General features: G+C 37.9%; 1 protein-coding gene across 6 annotated transcripts in view; it reads right to left on the reverse strand.

Moving 5' to 3' along the window:
• Positions 1 to 14,838, reverse strand: part of ZBTB20 (zinc finger and BTB domain containing 20) — a 1,044,548-nt gene that overhangs the window by 963,632 nt on the left and 66,078 nt on the right. The window contains exon 1 of one of the 6 annotated variants that reach the window (XM_069760553.1): positions 14,209 to 14,499. The exons of 3 other annotated variants lie outside the window; for them this stretch is intronic. The gene's annotated coding sequence lies outside the window, so the exon portion shown is untranslated. Of the gene's footprint in view, positions 1 to 14,208; positions 14,500 to 14,838 lie in introns of those variants that run through there. 2 more of the 6 variants (XM_069760555.1, XM_069760554.1) reach the window with 2 other exon arrangements.

The raw sequence follows: 14,838 nt of genomic DNA on the forward strand, positions 1-14,838 counted from the left end.
CCGAGAGCTGGGGTGACGTGTGGCAATGAGGGCTGTTTTCTTGGTTTATTACAGATGACTATTAGTCAACAATTAGCAGCGCGTCTTAGTCTGCGCCCCGCAGAGCTGCGCTAAGAGGCCGCCTGGTGCGGCTCATTGTCTTAACATTCTCGTCTTGACCACTCACTCACCCTTTAGTAAATTTAGTCTCTCATTTTCAGACTTTGTAAATTACTCGGGACGTTACTTGGACGCTGGGTGCGCTGGCATGCAACTCGAGACTTTTAGAAAGTTAATATACAATCTTCCAAAAATAAAACTCTATCCTTCTGCTCAGAGGGAACAGATTCAGTTTTCAGCTCAAAGCAAACATGAAGAAAAAGCATTCCCCTTTATTATTATATTACTGTGGATCGGTAAATGTCACTACTTGGGTCTACAAGTCGATTTAGCCCAGTGGGTGGGGAAGTACAAAGTATTTTCTGTGTATGTTTTTTTTTCCTATGTAATCTGAGTGCACCATAATGTAGAGGAAGAGACCCTGATTCCAGTGATGTGTCACTTACTGGGCTGTTTTGCTATTTCAATACAATCAGTGTTTTACAAGCAGGAGATTATCACTGCAGGACTAGGTGTCTCGTGCATCCTAGTCCAGCCCTGCCCCCACCACTGATTGGCAGAAAGCTGTGGTGTGGGCGGGGTTATACACAGCTCAGCATTCTGAGCTCTGCTGGGTATGCTACAGAGAAAACTGTGATTGTATCACATCTGCTGCAACCAGTATCTAAGGCTGGTTTCACATTTGCGGTTTTTTTTTGCGTTAAAAAACGCAAAAAGACGCATGCGTTTTTTCCCTATATTTAACATTAAAAACGCATGCGTTTTTTGCATGCGTTTTGACGCGTTTTTGTAACGCATGCGTTTTTTCTCTGCATGCGTTGTGTTGCACAAATGCAACATGTAGTAATTTTTGCGGTGTTTTTTTTTGCCGCAAAAAAATGCATGCGTTTTTTCGCAGCAAAAAAAGTATTGATGTCTATGTAAACGCATGCGTTTTTAAGCACATGCGTTTGCATGCGTTTTTATAGAAAAACACAAGAAAACACCCAAACTCTAACCCAAACTCTAACCCAAACTCTAACCCAAACCCTAACCCAAACCCTAACCCAAACCCTAACCCAAACTCTAACCCTAACACTAAGGGTTAGGATCCCTAGGGTTAGCGTTTGCGTTTGGGTTAGAGTTTGGGTTAGGGTTAGAGTTTTAGGGTTAGAGTTTGTGTTTTAGGGTTAGGGTTAGGATCCCTAGGGTTACTAGGGATCCTAACCCTAACCCTAGGTATTTCTGTTTATAGTGGGTTTTCTAGTTGATTTTGATGATTGGCAGCTGTCACACACTTCTCATCATGCGTTTCAAAAACGCAAACTCAGGAATAAACGCTTGTAAATGCGTCAAAACACTGCGTTTGCGTTAAAACAAGCAAAAACGCATGCGCTTAAAAAACGCAGCGTTTAAACGCGTTTTTTGCACCAAATGCAATTAAATGCGTTTGCGTTTAAAACGCTGCAGATCAAAACGCAAGTGTAAAACCAGCCTAAGTGATACATATCTGGTATCAGGGTCTCTGCCTCTACATCATGGTGCTGATAGATTACATAGCAAAAACCTTCCGACACATTCCTTTTAATATTGGCCGTACCATGCAGAACTTTACAAATGTGCTCCATGCATCTGTATAGATCACTGGTTAGTTCTGGTTTGCTTTTAACCCCCTTTAAGACCCCCCGTACCGGTCATTGTAAATCTCCTATGAACGACGGCCTGTGGCCTGCGTTCATAGGAGATCACGATTTATGCTACACATAACAGGGCTGAAGTAAAGTAAATTAATAAATTATAGAATAAATTAATCTGATTGGTAAACGGGGTAACAAAAAATAAAATCAAAAAGCCAGAATTACGTTTTTTTTTATTCACTGCAACATTGTAACAAAATTCAATAATTGGTGATCAAAACATTATATCGACCCCAAAATGGTATTAATAAAAAGACCAGTTTGGCGAGTAAAAAAAATAAGCCCTCACCCAGCCCCAGATCATGAAAAATGAAGACGCTACGGCTCTCGGAAAATGGCGACATTTTATTTTCTTACAAACTCTTGGAATTTTTTTTTCACCACTTAAATAAAAAAAATAAACCTAGACATGTTTGTTATCTACGAATTCATAACGACCTGGAGAATCATAGCGTCCGGTCAGTTCTAGCATTTAGTGAACATCGTAAATAAAAAAATCCAGAAAAATAATTGTGGAATTGCACTTTTTTTTTTGCAATTTCACACAATTCCCCCCCCCCCCCCCCATTTTCCAGTATATTATTCTGGTAAATGGTGCCATTCAAAAGCACAAAAAAGAAAAACTGAAAAAGAAGATTGAAAGGTGGTGAAGGGGTGAGAGACGTGTTCGGATTGAGAAGATTCGCAGCAAAAACTGCAGCAAAATCTGAGCAAATCCACCTGTCCGCTTGCACCATATCTACCCTCCCAGAGTCTGCACATCCTACATAGAGCCGCTCTCCTGCTACTTCAAAGGGGTTTCTTGTTTTAGAAGAACCCCAGTCCCTTAGCTGCAGTCCTTTACTCACCCTCCACAGGTCCAGCACCGCCTCTCCACCGCTGCTCCCGGAGTCTGTTATTGTCTGCGAATAACGGAGCTCAGCGGCTCTGACTGAGCTTACTGATTGGCTATTGTGTTATCGACGTCATGTCAGCACTGCAGGCGACAGCAGAAATGGGGAGCAAAGGTGGAGACTCAGTGCCGGACCCGGTGAGGGTGAGTAAGGCGCATGTTTTTCTTTTGGGGGGTTGGGTGGATAGTGATTTTCGGAAACCAGAAAATCCCTTTAAATTAGTACGGTAAGGAAAAATTCTGATTAATTCTAAAGGTTTGATACAAATCTCTGCACATATTCCCCCTTATAGCGTTCCGTTTGTGCATGCCGGCAGCGCCATTCCCTTTTACGACGAAGATACAAGCTTCGATGTCCATCTCTATAGGTGGAAGAGGTTTTTCTTGCGGTGACTGGCACAGTTTTGCGCACAACTTCTCAATACAATAAATGGGTAAAGCATCTCGACTGCATGGGACACGTCTGAGACTTGTGACGTTTCTGCCCTATAGAAATCTTCCATGTATGTGCAGATTAATCGTTTGCTTTATGTTTTGTTTTGTTTTTTAAGTCGCTTTTCTTTTTTGTTTTGTTATATTTGTTGTCATTTTTTTTAAACGCCAAAATGTTTCAATATCCCGTGTCGATTTCTGGAGTTTCATATGCAGATTTTAACCATAGCATTCCATCAGATGCGGAAAATCCGCAGGTAGAAAAACTCTGCATGCAACTGTATCTATAAAGTTTTGTCAGAGTTTATCCAGGACTATTTTTTTTTTTTTTTATTTTTTTTTTTTTTTACTATGGGTCTAAAAACTAAAAAGGAGGTAGTTGTAACTTACCTGCTCATTGTGCCTGGCTCCAATTCTGCTGCTTCCGCTAAAGTCACGCCGTCAAAAAAGCAGCTTCTCTGCCGCTCTGTTGATGGGGCGTGACTGCCGATGCCATGCTGATGGATAGCGGATCCTCCACTACCCAACTGGGAGAAGCCGGCGGTCAATCAGCATGTCGACAATCATGCCCCGCCGACAGAGCAGAGGAGTAGAGGAAGAGCTGCTCTGCTGATATGGCGCAGCTGAATCGCTGGCAGGAGCAGTCGGTCACCACAAGGTAAAACAGGCACGTAGCAAAAGAAAAGAAATGTCCTTGATAAACGCTTTAAAACATGCACTTCCATCAAAGTTTTTGTCTTACTATATTGCAGTCATCATATTATACAGCACTGTGCACTTACAATTGCTCCTTTTCCCTTCTACCCAGTTAATTATTTTCTTTTCTCTGTTCTATGTAGAAACAGGAAGTCTCTTGTCCCTGCATTTATTATTCCCCTCTTCCATTCCCGACCCAGCAGCTCCCTCTTAACCCCTGCCAGGGACTTTTGCAGTGATTCATGACTCCTACAGGGAAAATTGACCTCCTGTTACTACATAGAGCTTAGAAGGATTCAGGTCGTCAGTTTTTAATCACGTGATGTCGTAGAGAAGAATTAAGTGGGTAGAAAGGGAAAATGATCAATTGTAAGTACACAGTGCTGTAGAATATGACTTCAATATATTAAGACAATAAAAACTTTATTGCAATGCTTTATTTCAAGCCTGACATACCAAAAGAAAGCAAAAAACGCAATAAAAATGCATGCAAAAATAAAAATAAAAAATGCAATTAGCCAAAATTGACCTCCTGTTACTACATAGAGCTTAGAAGGATTCAGGTCGTCAGTTTTTAATCACGTGATGTCGTAGAGAAGAATTAAGTGGGTAGAAAGGGAAAATGAGCAATTGTAAGTACACAGTGCTGTAGAATATGATGACTTCAATATATTAAGACAATAAAAACTTTATTGCAATGCTTTATTTCAAGCCTGACATACCAAAAGAAAGCAAAAACCGCAATAAAAATGCATGCAAAAAAAATATAAAAAATGCAATTAGCCAAATTTACATAATCGGTACAGAAAATCTGCAACAACAAAAACTCACCAGATACTCATTGTAGGAATGCAGCCTTAAAGCAAAAAGTTGCGTGATTGCTAACCTATTGCATGCAGCTCTAAATTTTTCACCAAAAAATTAACTAAAAATAGTTAAAAAATAAATAAATAAATAAATAATAAATAAAAAAAAAAATCGCAAACATCGCAAATAATGAATCAGCCGCAAACATCCGGTCTATAAAAACCACGGCCACAATGATGAACAGAGGAAATAAAAACAAACATAGACTTCAAATCAAGGAGCAGCTAAAAATGAAGAATTTGGCGCAAAACAAAAAAAAAAAAAAAACTGCTTAAAATCAGGAAATTTTAGATAAAAAATAGTAGCAAATGCAATAATAAATTGGGGCCGGTATCTCTTTTTATTTTGACGCATACAGTTATTTATCTGAATTGAGCTTTTTCTATAATCACGACTCCACAAGATTTATAAAAAAAAAAAAAACTATACAGCGGCAGCTAAATATTCCATAGTTGCAAAAAACAACGTCTGACAACAATCGTAATAACGAGAACATTCTGAGATTGCGGATGGCGCTGGCTTCCATTTTTTTTAAATGTTTTTATTATTGGTCCGTTTTTAGCAAATCTCGCTTAAAAAAAAAAATTATTCGAAAATACAAGAAACGGTTTAATAAAAAAAAAAAACCAGACGGAAGGCGGTCAATGGTTCTCGGATTTAATGAAGGACGCGAATAAAGAGATCTATGAAGAAAAGGTTCCTAAAGCCGGGAGTTTGTTTCATCAACAGCGTTAGAAAGAAAACAACAAAAAACAAACGAGCCTGAATATAGAGGGTGAGTGGTTGTTAACGGCTGCGCCAATTCCTTAACATCGACGAAACAGGTTTTTGGAAATTGTCAAATTTAAATTAGAGGAAAAAAATAGTAATGTACAAAGACCGTTTCCCGGTAACTAATTGGCCATTTTCTGGGCACGGAAGAATACGGGCTGGATGAGAAGTGTGCGAGAATGCAAGTCGCCGCGGTTTTTATACCGATTGTTAAAAATCTGATTGTAAATTTATTGTTAATGGCAACTTTGCAGCTTTACATGTGAAAACCGGCAGCGATAAACAATCGATAACGATCAATATCAATCATCAATTTAAAAACGTCTTGGCCGCCCGAGTGTCTGTCCCCAAGAAACAAGACACTGGATGCAACGGCAAGAAGAAGGCACTACAAGTATCATGCATCTAAGGCTACTTTCACACTTGCGTCGTGCACTGCACGTCGCAACGCGTCGTTTAGGAGAAAAAAACGCATCCTGCAAAAGTGCTTGCAGGATGCGTTTTTCCTCCATTGACTAACATTAGCGACGCAGTGCGACGCTTTGCCACACGTGTTGTGGCGGACCGTCGGCAGCTAAAAACGTGCATAGTTTGCAGAGTTGTGTCCGCCATTTCCGACCGCGCATGCGCGGCCGGAATTCCGCCCCCACCTCCCCGCAACACACAATGGGGCCGCAAATGCGCTGGAAAAATGCATCCGCTGCCCCCGTTATGCGGCGCTTGCACAGTATGCGTCGGTACGTCGGGCCGACGCAGCGCGACGGCCCCGTACCGACGCTAATGTGAAAGTAGCCTTACACATTAACTGCAACTTTCTTCCCAAACTAGAAAAGTGTTTGCAAAAAAAAAAAAGGGCGCGAGAAACGGGAGGCGCAAAATGCACCGAAATTACAGAATGGACAGCTGGGCAGGTGTTAGCTGGAAATCAATAGGGAATTATGCATTCTGTACAATTTGTGGCTTTTTTTATCTTATTGCTTTTTTTTTTTTTTTTTACATTTCATAAAGCTCCAGATAAGTTATTTTTAAAGGTATTTTTTTCTTTAAAAAAAAAAAGAACATTTGAAACAACGTAAAAAAAAATAGCAAAAGAAAAGGGATTTAAATAAAAACCCTTCGGAAAAAAAAAATACACAAACTTAAGGTCAAAGGAGAAAAAGGCACCGAAAAAAAAAAAGCGTGAGAAGGAAGTCTAATGCCGGTCTGACGTTCACGGTCAGACTACGGACCACGAGATCAGGACTGGACGCAAATCTGCTGACCCGAAACTCAACCACCTCATATAAATATCACGTAAAAATAAACACCGCTATCGTAGTCCAATAAAGTTGGGATTAATGAAAAAAAAAAAATAAAATCTGAGTTGCAGTACCAGGCGCAACCTGCGGACAGCAGTGGTGCTGTTTCTGAGAGGGAAAAAACAACAAACAATTAAAGGAAAACGACCAATTTTTCTAATCTCTGTCTGATCACACAGGAGTCCTGTAATATTAGGTGAATTTTATAATACTTTTTTTTTTTTTGCAAATTTTCATTGCGGCCTTCACCAAATCAGCATCAAAGTCTGCTTTACTGTAGGAAAAAAAATACACTCGTGTGAGGAACCTTAAAAATATTTCTACACTTTTGCATCCCACCGCATTGCTCTAATGCATGTAACGTCACAAAAATAACCTCAACTCGGCAAATCTTGATCAAAAGTTTCCTCTCGTTTTGTGTATACAGCCCCTACGCTGAATTAGGTATCGTTGCGGTGTCGTCTGATGCCGGAGTCGTGGGTTATCTCCCAACGCTTCTTATTAAAACTATCGAGCGTAAAAGAGGAGGCAGAAGAAAGAGAGCGACACATGACTACAGGTTTGTTTGTAGTCTGTTACCATGGAGACACAAAGGTCTGCATTGTAACAAAATATGGAAAATAGGAGATACATTGGAGCAATAACAAAAAAAAAGTGATGAATAAGTGATAAAACATTTCAATTCAAAGGTAAGTTAAGTCCTAGGTCCAACCGGGGCGTTGTTCTGCCATTGCGGAGGCTGAACCATCTTCATCCACGTCCTGATACAAGTAGACAAGTCCTCGTCAATGTGCTCCACATTAGCAAAAATAAAAGGTAAGTGGCTTCCACCGCCCACCTAGATCTATTTGGGGCACCGGTTAGAGCCGGAGCATCAATGGCGTGGAGAAAAGACTTTCCATAAGAAGCATTTATCGCGCATGCTGATGATATGTTCCATCTTACGCTCTTCTAAAAGCTTGGCGATTGTGGAAACCGGCAGCAGTGAGGACGCTGTACAATACCACGGTGCATTTCACACGTAGGAAAGTGACACGGTCCTTACTGACATCTTGTCATTACTGACAACTGGTCATTACCGTCCGTTCACGGCCTCCAAACAACTCTAGAAAGTGAACCATCGGGATATGGAGTAACACGACGACTGTGGCTCATTCGAGACCCTCGACAATGGGCTGACATGGAGGCGGCACACCCCAAGCAGGAAGGCGATCGTGTGCCGCCGTACAGGAACAGATTACGTGGGCTTTCCAAAAATATGCAATAAAATTCTATTTTTCTAAAACTGTGATATACGATGTATTGATATCAGAATACTATCACGCGTCATCCTATCGGTGGCGGACGGCATCATTTACAGGCAGCCGTTACAATGATGCAGGTAACAAAAAATGATGGATATGGTAATACTTTTGTATCAACGTGGATATATATATATATATGTGTGATTGTCCACCCCGGATATATACAGTAGGTGATCTCAAACATGAGAGCTTATGAGTGATGGACGCCTGACGGACACAATCCGCCGAGGCTTCCAACGTACGTTCACCAATAGTTGGGGTTTAGTCGCATGTATTGACCCATCTATTCATCCTAAATATGGCGGGACCTAAAAATCTAACATAAATAATGACTCTGTACACAGAAAAGGGCCCCTGAGTAAGCACAATATATGGGCCCTTTTTAGCCCAATAACCCATAATAATGCACAATTCCCCCCGTTTTGCGGTTGTTAGTGGCCCCGTTACCTCTTGCGCCCCCAGGCGGCTGCACAGGTTGCACCAATGACATATCGAATGATAGTCCTCTACGGCTAAGTTCCCACGACCAGCATTTTTCTGCTGAGTATTTTCGTGCACAAAAAAATAAAAGCAGAGTTGATGAGACGTATATTAATCCGATGCCCACGGTCCTGCTTTTTTTTTTTTTAATTTGCGGAAATCAACTTACGGTGCGTTTTTTTAAAAATCCGCAGCATTGATTTCTCTTACGTTTTATTTACAAACTTTCTTCATAGACTGGAATAAGATGCAGAATATCTGTCGATAAAACCTGCACGGGTGTTTTTAGTGGGTTTATGAAGCTTTAAAATAAGGAAAAACGCATCCAATCTGACACATGACCTGATCAATAACGTTTTTTTCAATGCCAAGTATCATGAAGAGGAAAGTCGCCAAAGCAAAGAAGTTGTATATATCAAACATGACGCACCGAAAAAAGACAAAACCGCGGTTGGAAAAAATGCAATAAAAACACATGTGAAGAAAAAACTACCGTAACTAAAAATGGAATAAAAAACACAAGTAGCCTAAATCATCAGCTAATGGTGCAGAAATAAGTCCGACTGTATAACATCAAAATAGACAAAATGACCAATAATGAGGTTAGACACCAGATAGATAGAAAAATGACAGAATGGAAAATAAATAAATAGATAGATAATGGATAGATGGTAGATAGATACATAGATAGAAAGATAGATAGATAGTAGATAGATACATAGATAGAAAGATAGATAATAGATAGATAATAGATACATAATAGATAGATAGATGATAGATAGATGATAGATAATAGATGATAGATAATAGATAGATAATAGATAGATATATAGATACATAGCTAGATGGATAGATAGATAGATAGATAGATAGATAGATAGATAGGATAATGGATAGATGGTAGAAAGATAGATAATAGATACATAATAGATAGATGATAGATGATAGAAATAATAGATAGATAGATAATAGATAGATAATAGATGGATAGATAGATAATAAATAGATATTAGATGATAGATACATAGATAATAGACATACATAGATAATAGATAGATAATAGATAGATAATAGATACATAATAGATAGATAGATGATAGATAGATGATAGATAATAGATGATAGATAATAGATAGATAATAGATAGATATATAGATACATAGCTAGATGGATAGATAGATAGATAGATAGGATAATGGATAGATGGTAGAAAGATAGATAATAGATAGATAATAGATACATAATAGATAGATAGATGATAGATGATAGATAGATAGATAGATAGATAGATAGATGAGATAAATAATAGATAGATAGATAGATAAATAAATAGATATTAGATGATAGATACATAGATAGATAATAGATAGATAGATAGATACTAGATAGATAGATAATAGATAGATGATAGATAATAGATGAATAATATATAGATAATAGATAAAATAAATTATAAAGAGAGCTCATAGATATTTGATTGACAGATCGATATAAGAGATATAGATAATAGATATATTCTGTACAACGTAAATAAAATGATAATAAGGGAAAAGGTTAAAGAGAAAATAAAATAATAAGATCCCACGTTTGCACATTGGGGTCCAGTTTCCTCTGCGATTAGACCCTCCTTTTGGTTCTATACCATACGATGGTTATCGTTCTTCTCATTATAAATTATCTTTATTACATCGGCTCTATGTATCTGGGCGTGAAAGGCCCCAATGTAATGTAATAGCCCCGCGCACAGTTTACCATACACAGGTGACTGGAGGCGAGCTCTGACTTAACCGTTCTTTCCAAAAAAAAAAAAAAAATTAATTAAAACCCTGGTCCCAGAAACTGTAGAAGAACCGATAAATATTTTTTTTTGTCTTTTACACTATGTCGCAGGACTATAAGACACAGATTCTCGCTAATTGGACATTACGGTATTATTATACGCAGCCCGTAATGGCAAATGGGTTAAAAATCTGTTGCTTTCACTCTGGGACGCTAAGTGCAAAGATTTAAGGAGTAAGTGTTATCGAGTGGAGTGTGCAAAATCAAAAAAACAAAAATGAAAGTCCAATTATAGAGAGAAAAAAAAAAGTTAAATAGAGAAATAAAAAATGTTTAATTTAGCAAAAAAATAAAATAAAATAAAAAAGGTCAAAAACGTAATGTAAAAGTAAAGTAAAAAAAAAAACCCAAAACCTTTATGAATATCTGACTCTAATTAGGAGGAGAAAGAAAAAAAAATGTTTTGCAGAAGAGTCTGATGGAAAAGGTACAGAGGAGCCAGTGAGCTGCAGAACGCGGCTCGGTCTTGGCACGTACCGTAATTCTTTTATTTCAGCCCTGGAACTTGAAGATAAACAATAAAAAAAAAAAAAACCAAGATAAAATGATTCTTGTGTGCCGTGCTGGTAATGTATAACTTGTCATGTGGATACACGATGCCAGTCACATTGTTTGATATCTTGCTGCCAATTTATATATATATTATCTAAACCAACGGGCACAAGATTCACCCGCATCCAGTGCGAAAGGTCAGAAAAGAAAAGCTAAAGTACCTACATAGATACACAGATTGTAGGAAAAAGGACACGTCCATCAAACCCAACCCGAGGATGGGAGAGGGAAAAATATAAGATTTTTCAGTCCATCTATCTATCTATCTATCTATCTATCTATCTATCTATCTAGATAGATGGACTGAAAAATATATAAATATATACATATATACACACACACATATATATAAAAAATATATAATAAAAAAAAATATATATATATATGTGTGTATATGTATATATATTTTATTTTTATTTTTTTCTGTCCATCCGCAAGATCTACAGCTCGGTTCCACTACATCCTATGATAAAGGCTTTATTAATATTAATATACTAAATGGATTTATTGTATAAACTCTGAGGGTCTGAGGCCGACTTCCCCTCAGTGACCTCCCACCGTCCCCCAAAAACTTCACATTTCCATCCAATATATTTTTAGTCGAGGTGTCGTCTATGATGAGACACGTGGGGAATAAAACAAATGCAGCCAAAATGGAGTAGGCCCCGATATTTCTAAAAAGTAAAAAAACAAAAAAAAAAAAAAATGACAAAAAATAAAAATTAAAAAAGCACAGATATAAAAGAACAAAATTAATTACTGGTGATGATAATTGATTTATAAACGTGGGTGTGTTAATTATCATTAAGTAGGGGCGGGTGCATATTAAGCAACTCTACTAACTTGTTATGGGGCGGGGTTCCAAAATTGTCCTCTCTCTTTAAATATGTAAAATAGCGGTTAGGATTATTTCTGATTGACGTCTTTAATGATCGGGCTCCATGTTTATCCCACGTATATATGAAACGTTCCGTCTATTAACGCATACACATGGCTCAAGGTCATCGCAGATGCAAAAGTAATAACATTAACTTAGAATGCTATTTTGATGACATTGTATCACCGGTGTTAAGATGGGTCCTCAGGATAGTAAACGGGACCAGATAAGTAATATTTCTTATTTTGCACAGTAACCATTCTATTTTGCCATTTCCCTATGCATGGGATCACATTTTATTTTTTATTGTTTATTTAATTTTATTTTTTTTGAAATGCAAATTTAAGCCAAAAAAAAAATGCAAAGTACGGAGCAAGTGGCAAGTAACCCTCCTGGTGACTGCAGAGAGCATTTCTCCATGTCCGTCTTATTTCCATACATAATTCACGGTGAAGTTACGACTGAAAAATCCACTTATTGTTTGTTGCTCTGTTTGTTGAGAAAAATTGCCAAAAGGCTGCAGCTCGCCTGCTCCTCTCATTCGTCCAGTCCCTGTTTACATAGTGCACCTTATGCCCTTAACAGTTTGTGAATCAGAAGACGGGCAAAGAAATAAAAAAATAAAATAAAATATATTAAAAAAAAACTTCAAAATTTAAAAAAAATGTGAGACAAAAAAATAAATACATAGTAACACCGTTTGCAAAATAAGTAACAGGGACAAGGGGGAATAAAATGGGCGTTAAGGTATCCAGGTGCTATACGTCTATACCTGTTGGATACCCCCCCCCCCCCAGGAAAAAAAAAAAGTGGTAATAATGCTAATAGCAAAGAACTAAGGTATATTGCACTACATCAGTCTTGAGAGCAAAAGGCCTGGAGACCCCTCTCCCCCAAAAAAACACAACACTGACAGTAACAATGGCTTCCAACGAGGGAGACATCATCCGAATTTATTTTTTACGACAATCACCCCCCCTCCTAAAAAAAAAAAAAGCTTATTGGATTCTCTAAACTCTTTATGTAACAGTGAGCCTGACTGTCCGTGCTGATTTCTGTAACGAGGAAAGCAACAGTTTTACTCGTGGAGAAAGATCTGAGAGGAGGCAGATTATTCACACGCACGAGCACAGAAAGCTTCTTTCCAGCAGATCTCTTTCCCCCTGCTGCAAAAACTGACACCACTCGGGCCGAAAAAAAAGCCTTCCAAAACAATGGCCCAAGGCCCAGGAAAACACGCAGAATATTTTAGGACATTTTGGGATTTTTTTTTTCTGGCCCCCACCCATTTTTTTTTTTTTTCTTACAATGTGTATTATTTTATTTTGTCTATTTGTCCTTAAATACAAAATGGCTCTAGACAGTAAAAAAAAAAAAAAAATGTCTCGGGCGAGGGACAACGACACAACCCCCTCGTCCGAGGAAGACACACCTAAACAGCAGACCCTTCTCTTCCAAAGAGACCACCTGCTCCAAACTTTCATATTTATCAATGCTACAAAACTCGAGAAGTGGAGACGCACAATACTGCATCTTTTTTTTTTTTTTCGGTATTCAAAAAGTAAACAAAAGGGAAAATAAAAATAAAAAAAAGAGGGAAGAAGATATGCAATCCCAGCACGGGTCCAAAATAAATAAGAAATAGAAAAAAAAAAAACAGAAGAGAAAACTCTCTGTAAAGTTTAAACGTACAACAACCTGCTGCTGCAGGGGTCATTTTTCTTTTCCCCAAGAATCTTTTATTTTTGCCAACTTTTCTCGCAGTCGAGATAAAACATCGGAGTGACAAATATATTATATAGAAATACAAAACACACAATGCTAAAACACTCAGTAAATAGATCAGCACAAAATAAAGAAGCACAGAATGTAGAATTCTTCAAAACACAGAGAGACTGAAAAGATACAGGAGAGAGTTCTTAACGAGTGGCAGATACTGATTTAATTAATTAAAAAAAAAAATGGGGGGGGGGGGGTAAAATAAAGTAAAAAAAAAAGAAAAAGAAAAAAGGACGAGAGTCCGAGGAGCAGTCACACCCATAAATACACAAATAACTGTTGAGGAGGGATTAAAATAAAAGCTTTTTGGTGCTAGGCCATGAAACATGAACTGGAACTTGCTCGATACATTTTTGGGGAGGAGAAACAGAAAATGGAAACAACATAATAACAAATTGTAAATAAATCTGTAAAGGAAATAAAAAAAAAAGAGAAAAAAAAAAAACAAACAAAAATATATATATAAAAAAAAAACAAGAAAAAGAACCGGATACATTTGTTTTTGTTTTTTTGTTTAAATAAATCTCTAAAGGAAAAAAAAAAAAGAGAAAAAAAAAACAAACAAAAATATAAAAAAAAAACAACAAGAAAAAGAACCGGATACATTTGTTTGTTTTTTTGTTTCTCTTAAAGTTAAGTGGCCTACCTTGTCCCCCAGAGCTGAGTTTGTCTTCTTATAAGCGGAGTCTCCCTGGAACTACAGTGTGAGTGGTAATGACTGCCTGCCTGTCTAATGGGTCCATTTTCCTACGCTTGATGTTGTGTATATACACACACTGCAACCTACCTTATACAGAGAGGAGAGAGAGAGAGAGAGAGGGAAAGAGAAAGAGAGAGAGAGGGAGAGAGAAAGAGCCAGCCAGAGTATGTGTGTGATAGAGGGAGAAAGACACAGACAATGCCCTCCTACCAGACAGCAGACAGCCCTCCTTCCTCTATCTAGCAAGCAAAATACTCACTCGCTGCCTGCTGCAGCAACAGGTTCAGCACTGCTTGCCTGACACTGGCAGAGATAGCAGCCAAAAGGACCAGGGACACAGACAGTTAGGAAGGAGCAGCCCCACCTTCCCTCCCCTGCTCCAGCATTGTGGGTTAGTTTTTTTTTTTTCCCCCAGCACTGATTATATATTAATGTCACTCGTTTTGTCGGAGCCCTATTCAGTCACAAAAAAAAAAAAAAACCGATGACATGCATAATTGCTTCCCTAATAATTTTTTTTTTTATTAATTTTTTTTATTTTTTATTTTTTTTTATTATTTTTTTTTTTTTAGGCTG

Source organism: Ranitomeya imitator, chromosome 3 (assembly GCF_032444005.1).
Source record: "Ranitomeya imitator isolate aRanImi1 chromosome 3, aRanImi1.pri, whole genome shotgun sequence".
NCBI classification, from domain to species: domain Eukaryota; kingdom Metazoa; phylum Chordata; class Amphibia; order Anura; family Dendrobatidae; genus Ranitomeya; species Ranitomeya imitator.